This window comes from Diorhabda carinulata, chromosome 3 (assembly GCF_026250575.1).
Source record: "Diorhabda carinulata isolate Delta chromosome 3, icDioCari1.1, whole genome shotgun sequence".
Taxonomy (NCBI): domain Eukaryota; kingdom Metazoa; phylum Arthropoda; class Insecta; order Coleoptera; family Chrysomelidae; genus Diorhabda; species Diorhabda carinulata.
Genome location: NC_079462.1, coordinates 34,153,462 through 34,161,429, shown reverse-complemented (window position 1 = coordinate 34,161,429; position 7,968 = coordinate 34,153,462).

Below are 7,968 nucleotides of genomic sequence, written 5' to 3'. Positions count from 1 at the left end.
GACAATTGGTACAATACAATACCATATGTCATATAGAGACATTTATGTTTTAGTTTCAGTTTTACTTTATCAGTTATCAAATTTTTCTTACTTTTCTAAACCAATATTCATTTCTGTATTAGATCCCTTTTGGGAGAATTTCATATGCCTATGGGTAAAAATTTCTCATGAAACTGTATCAACTGAAACGATTATCGAAAATAATCTAAATCAAATTTGAACATAGTGTACACAGCTTTGAATCAATTAACTCAAACAATTTTAATTAAAATTTAAATCGGGGAAAATATACTCTTAAATAATTAATGGAAACGTAGGTTCTTAAATGGGGAATTCTAATTGGCGAAGTAATAATAATTTTGAAAAATTAATAATTCATACAAGTCTTTGAGTTTCATCTGAAACTTTTAATATTTTTTAGGGAAATTCTCGTGATCCAAAGAAGCATCAAAAAAGTTTTCAATTTATTTGAACGACAAATTTTTCGTTTCGTTTAGGGACTTTCCTTATTAAATTTTCATTTATTCATATTTTATTTGTTATGTACTTTGTATTTTTGAAATCACTTGTATATTTAATAACAACTAACAGTATCTAATATGTTGGTACTGATCTCCGTTTATCTGTTTATTATGCTAAATAAAGTATTTGTACAAAATATTAATGCTATGAGTAGCGAGGTAAATGTTATAGATACAGAGTTTGTTTCTAGCGGTACGTGTTTGTTAATCAACTCGAATTACACGTTTATGATTTATAGTTACTATTTTTTATAGACCTTCTGGTTTGACAACCGTCACATAAGTAATGTAAAATTGGGAATGTATCCAACAATAATAATGCTCATTGTGAATATCACCAACAGTTCTAGATATTTCATTAGAATAATCTACTAACTGCTTAAAAATCTGTATTTTATTGTATATCAAACTTGAAAGATTTTCCAATAAAATCCTGCTGTTTGCAACAAAAAAAGTCCAGTTTAAGAAGAGGCAGTAACTAAGTGTTTATAATTTCCAAAAATGTAAGTTGTCTAGCAAAGTTATAATATACGACAGATATTTCGATATTTTCTCAAAAACATTTTCTAATGATATTTTCACATTGTAGTTTTCGCAATAAAATATGAATACATGGATTCAATTGAAGGAATTTTTTTATTTCTCCGCGTCATTCAAGTTTACGGTTCAATAAAAAAAGATACATTCTGTTGTAAGGCGACTACAAAACGTCACGTCATATCATTTTTTTTTCACGCACCCCAAAGGTGAAAGCTCTTGATGAAGGTAACGTGCTAAAATAGCGATCGCGAAATTTGTAATATAGAAATAAAAAAACAATTCTTTAATTTGAAATTTGACAAATGTTGACAATTGCAAGAAGCAAAATAGGTGGTTCCGAAATAAGTTCTCAAGACCATGAAATGTGCTACTGGAGGAAAATCACAACGAGAAGAAAAGATTTTAGAAACGCTATTAGAAAGAAGAATCGTAGAAAAACATATGCGAATCATAGAAATTATAACTCGTACTACTCAAGGAGCACTGGAAAGAGTCATAAGCCTGCAAGCTATATAATGGTTCATAAAAGTTGTAGCCTTGAAAGTCGCTGTTCAGTTGAGGTAGTAAAAAATCTTTAACAAATTTAGGAATCTCAATCTTCACCGATGGGTCGTTAACAAAAATGGAAAAGGAGTCGGGTTTTTTTCGAAGAAACCGGGTGTTATATTCGTTAATCGAAAATCCCCGCAATAGAAGATACTGCTTGACTGTCACGAGGTACTTTCCTGGACTCGTGCCTCTGCTGGGTACTTGGACATTATGATGTGAGGTAAATAGGTCTGCAGGAATGCTACGAACTACGGGGAAGACGAAGAGACAGTTACATTGCTACTACCGATGGAATAGATAGAAAATTCTATTATTTTATTATACGAATTATCTAAACCGATTTGGTCGAGAAAAAGAAAGAAAATAATGTATAACGGAGAAGAGACAATCTATGACGCTGGGGGCCGACACATAAAAACAGAATTAGATTTAGAAAAATTCAAAAAATCAATATTGGATTAAATAAGCTTAAAATGAGCGTAAAGAGGGAAGTTAGGTTGTTGAATAAGTTTGTAATTTGTGGAAACCAAATAAAAATACAATAAGCTTCGAATATCTGAGTCAATTACATCCAATACAAGGTCCGGATATGAGTTCGACCTAAACGGGTGGGGTTAAAAACGAGTAGTGCGTTATCTTGTCTATGCAACGTATTAATCTCAAATTTTTCGTTAAATGAAAAAAAGCTCCGACTGAGTGCTATAAATTGTTACAAAATCAACCAAATTGTGCGTGAAAATCGTCGAATGAGGATCCGGGTGATTGCAGAGACTGTAAAAGCCGATGAAGAAACGGTTTAGAAAAATTTTAAACATGACAAAAGTCTCTGTGCAGTTGGTGCCAAAAAATCTGATTCCTGAACAAAACTTTCGCGTCAACGGTCTGCTCAGATTTCCTTGAAAGGTTAGAAAAAGATCTGATTTGAGAGGGACTCGATTTGAGTCGATGGAAGAGCTCCTAGAGGCCATCACCAAAGAAGACTTCCAGCACTGCTTCGATCAATAGAAAAGGTGGGAAGGAAAGCATTCGAATGTAGAATAGTTTTTATAATAAAACCTTTTTTCGTAACCAGTCTCATTATTCAATAGCCAGACCTCGTATGAGTCGAGGTTGATTGTATTAACCTAACTTGAATCAATATATTGATATTCACAGAAATGGGTGAATTATTAATCTATTTAATTTTTCCTGATCAGGATTTTTTTCAGCTAGTATATTTCTAAATATTGATCAATTTCGCACCTCAATAATACTTGTCAAAAAATCTTCCTGATCTTCAAATTAAAATTTGAAAACTACGTTTTAAAAAGTAAAAAGTTTTTATTTTGGGTTCTTAGTGATCTATAACCCCAAAACTAACGGATGTTTGATAATTAAAAACTTCTAATATTACTTTGATCAACGACTGCTGTTTGAACTTAATTTTTGGAAGGTATATGACATTGTAAAAAGTTGATTACAGAGAAATGAGAATCAATATTACGTTATTCATGAATATTAATGTGAAGTCATTTCAATTATACTCATCAAAATTGTTCATATCAAACGGTAGTTAATAACTACTAGCTCCTCTATTTCAGTAATTTCCCTGTCGGATAGAAAATATGGCAATTGGAAAGTTAGTAGGAGCGCCGTTGAATTATAAACACACTCAGTTAATGAGAAAGGTAAAGAAACTTCTAATTACCCTCCGGTGATAAATAATAACAAGCCAAGCCTTCAAAGATAAGTATTTACTGGAACGCAAAAATAATTTATTGGTTATGATTAAAGTTTTTAAAATATGCTAGGGAGTTAGGAAGTTTTTTATGATGTAAATTTTGTGAAGGTTGAGCAGAACAAGGAAATTTGTTTAAATGAAGGGATAAAAGATGTCACGTATAAATCTTAGTGGTCCAATGTATCCACCAATTCGTTTTTTCGCATGTTCTACGATGCATATTAACTTTCTATTCAGTCCTCTTTTTTATCTATCATCTTTTGTGCAATATAAATTATATTTTGCAAAATGTTTCGTTCTGAATACGTCTCCAGTTGATGTAGTTTTTAATTCCTTGTCTTGGGCAAATTTCCAATGACTCATCAGCAGAAGAAAAATGACAAAACATCTATTGGAACCAATGTCAACCATTCATATTCTTCTTGCATTCATATTCTTTTTGCACTTTCCAGGCCAAAGTAGAAAGATAGTTCCAGAAATACTTGACACAAAAAAGGAAACACAAAAATTTTGAGAAAAATATATTTATATTTCAATGAAATCTCCATTTAGCTCCATACACTTTTCCCGGATGAGTTCGATACCCTTTTTAAAATAAGAATCATTCTGCTCTTCAAATAGCCTTCAACTACCGAAATTACTTCAATATTGCTGGAAAATTTTTGACAAACGAGTCATTTTTTCAAGTCTATGAACAGAAAATCATCCAAGGGGACTAAATATGGCGAATAGGGTGCATGAGGACCACTGCAATTCATTAATTTTGGCCATTGCAACAACAGATGTGTGAGCTTCTGCATTGATGAAACAACAATTTTTTTCTTGATTTTTTCGCTCAAACTTTGCAATAAGTTCGCACAATACTCGCCTATAGTTTTTTTAAGATTGTCAATGAAAATTATCCCAAGCGCATTGCAAAAATCGACGCTATGACCTTTCCTGCCGATGGAGCAGTCTTTGCCTTCTTTGGAGTCGGTTCTCCCTTTTCAGTCCATTGTTTTGATGGTTTGGGTGTGATGGTTACAAAAAACAGTGAAAATTCGGTTTTATTTCTGTGAAACATTGCCAAACACTTGATGTAAACATCTTCAGGGTACAGTGGTGATTTTCAAGCAACTACCTCCATCTCTAGGTCAGGCTAGACAAAACCTTCAATAACTTTACGAAATTACCAAAAATCTACCTTATTTGTTTTACTTTTTGTGGGTCCAATAGAGATCTGAAAATTTCTAATGTTTATTCCGTTTGTTAAGGGGCCTAAAACATCACTATCTCTTTTTAAAAGGAACTTTTTAAGGTTGAAATTTATAAAAATAGGTCTCATGTTATATAGAATCAACAATATTTTCCCAAAAATTAATTCTGTGTAGACTGGGAATACTGAAAATACGTCTTTCCCTAGCATCCGATATATTTGCATAATAATTCAAACAGTGAGTTGCGAGTTAAATTCACAAATTCTGATTTCCGCAGACTCTCATCACTCAATATCGAAGTTTACTCTTCGATACTGTCCGTCTATCAAGTTAACCGTGATCGGATGCGCCGATAAATTCTAGAGTCTCCTATAAAGGGTTTCCTTGTAATGCGTTTAGGTTAATTTGCGGCCTAATTTGTGGAAAAGCTGCTCTGGTTACTCCTAGATGCGTGTATCTACATTTAGTTTATAATGGAGCAACTATATTATGTGGTTGATGAACTTCAAAATCGAAATGGCCGCTTTAGATTGATGGTAAAATAGTTTTTTCTTAAGATACGGAATGTCCATTCAATCGAAAGATTTGTACAATGAATAGTCTCTATAATATTACTCAAGATACTTTGAAGGATTTTAATTGATTTCGATGACAGCATCAAGCATTTTTATGTTTTTTATAACATTCCAATGAGAGATTACCTGTATTAGACACTTCCATCATCATAATTGAATATATATACCCGGATAGATATTTATTTAACATTTCTCCATTACGTGTGGATTTGAACGATTGGGTAGGGTTTGTGGAGTTATAAAATCTGCATTTATCTGATTAACTACTACATTAGTTTGATTGGATGATTTGAAACCAACAATACTATACCAAATATTCACTTGATATCATCACATAAATACGAGGGTTGATATTTATATACACTGATAGTTTATTACTTGCTTTGTTGTTGTCGTTGCTCTTCCTTTTCTGAAACCACATTGGTAGTCTTCAATCACTTGATCTGCATACTCTTCCATCCTTCTAAACAGTATCCTGGTTATTACTTTGTAGGTGACATTCAGTAAAAAAATGATTTTGAAGTTGGTGCAGTATAATTTTGAACAATTTTTATAGATAGAGCAGAGGCTCTATTCTTCTGACATGGACTTCTCTTTTCACACTTCTAAGTCTATGGATCCTTGTTTTAAGTTTTTCGCCTCAGTACTTAAGGAGTTCTTCGGCTTTGAGATCTTAAGATAATAATTTTGGTTCTTCATTACTTGGTGTCCTCTAAGTTTTTCCTGATTGGCTCGGGTATGTTTGTTTGTTAAGTTTTCACTCGAAAACTACTTAACCGAATTTTTTAGTTTAGGTGTCATTTTTTGATTAGATGCTATTCATTATGATTCCAATTATTCCCAATGAGCTTCCATTTCAATTCAAAACATAACAAAGCACAAGGGCAGATATTACAGGTATCGGGAGTGCATTTAGAAAAGCCCCGATTCTCTCATGATTATTAAATAACGAGACTGTTTATGAAAAAGGTTTTTATTATAAAAATAATTCTACATTCAAATGCTCCCCTTCAATATACTCCCCTCTCCTCACCACACACGTTTTTTCCATTGGTCGAGCAGTGCTGGAAGTTTTCTTTGGTGAAGGCTTTTAGGAGCTTTGTCGGTTTTTGCTTTATCGCTTTCATCGACTCAAATCAGGCCCCTTTCAAAGCAGATATTTTTCTAACCTTCAAGTAAATCTGAACAGACCCGTTGATGTGAGAGGTTTTGGTCAGGAGTCAGGTTTTTGGGCACCAAATTCGCACAGATTTTTGTCATGTGTAGTTCCTTATGTAAAATCTCTAATCGTTTCTTTATCGGCGTTCACAGCCTCGGGAATCATCCGGATGCTATTTCAACGATCTGCACGCACTATTTGGTTGATTTGAGTCACTATTTCTGGAGTTGAAACAGTCAGGACCACTTGAGCGCTGGTCTTCACTGAAGCACTTACACCACTCAAAAAGACGTCCACGAGTTAGCAATTTATAGCACTCAGTTGGAGCTTATAGTCTACAAAAATGTCTTAGATTAATATTCTGCATTTATATCTTTTGAAATTGTTAAAATTCAATATTATTTATTTTCGTTACAGAGAAATATGTTTTAACGTTTGTTGTTATATTTTAATAAAGTTAAGTTAAAACAAGCAATAAAAAATAGTTATTTTATATGATTATATGATTGACCCGAGCGAAGCCGCGGGTAAAAATTATCAATAAATATTATTAAAACAATCAGAATACTATTTTCATACATTTTAGTGTTCAAGAAAGTCAATATTCTCGGTAATGTAAATTCATAAACTTCAATATAGATATTGTTGTCTTAATTTTGAGCGAATGTATTAAACACCTTGTTACCTCTATTTCGCTTAATATTCCGCTGTAGTTTTGGAATTGTAACTGTTGGCAATTCATACATAACTCTACATAACACTGATGAAGAAAATCCCAATCTCAATGGAATACTTAGAATCATATACAGAAATTGGTTTATAGCCGATGGTATGTTCTATTCCATACTCGGTATGTTATTTTGGAATTAATCAAAAGCTCTAATGCCATTGCCAGTGTAGTCATAGTATGTATCTTCAAATTACTTATCAGTTCTGTAATTAATAAAGTTTGTAGTGAATAGTATGAAATCCGAATATGACGTGTGCAAAACGAAGTATCCTGAGTTCTGATAATAGTACTTGATCCAAGTGCTGTACTTGTTCAGAATTTAGTTGAAGCGTTTCACTCAGAACAATGAAAGAAGGGATTTAAGATTTCAAATTTCTTTTTATTATCATCTGAAAACTATTGAGTAAATAATTATTGAAAAGTTTGTGATTGAAATACCTTTTGAAATGCAAATATGAAAGTACAATTTTGATGATTATGATAAATCTATGAGAACTTAACAACGATTTATTGCTTTCAGATTCTCTATACATTTTCTACATCTATTTTATTATTAATTTTATCTGCTTGTTTGAATGGTTGCATATAAGTTACGTCTAGCGGTCAAATTTCAATCTAGAAATTCTGGTTAACCATTTTCTTACCTGGACTTTAAGTAAAATGCGTATTCCAAGGCAAGGGACGCAACTAGTTTCAATTTTGACCTACTTTCAACTATTAGATTTAATTTGATCTTTGCATATTTATCAAAGACTTTTTACGTATCAAAGATGGGTTTAAAATAGTGAATTGAACCTAAAAAATAATAAGCCACAGCTCGAAAACAAAATACAATACAAATAGTTCACTATTAAATATGACAAACTTTATGATGCCGTTGTCAGATTTGATATATTAACAACAGTGTTGCCATATCTTAAAACTTAACTAGCTTATTTTATAGGCAACTTTATTGGCTTTCGTGTTTGATGTAGAAAT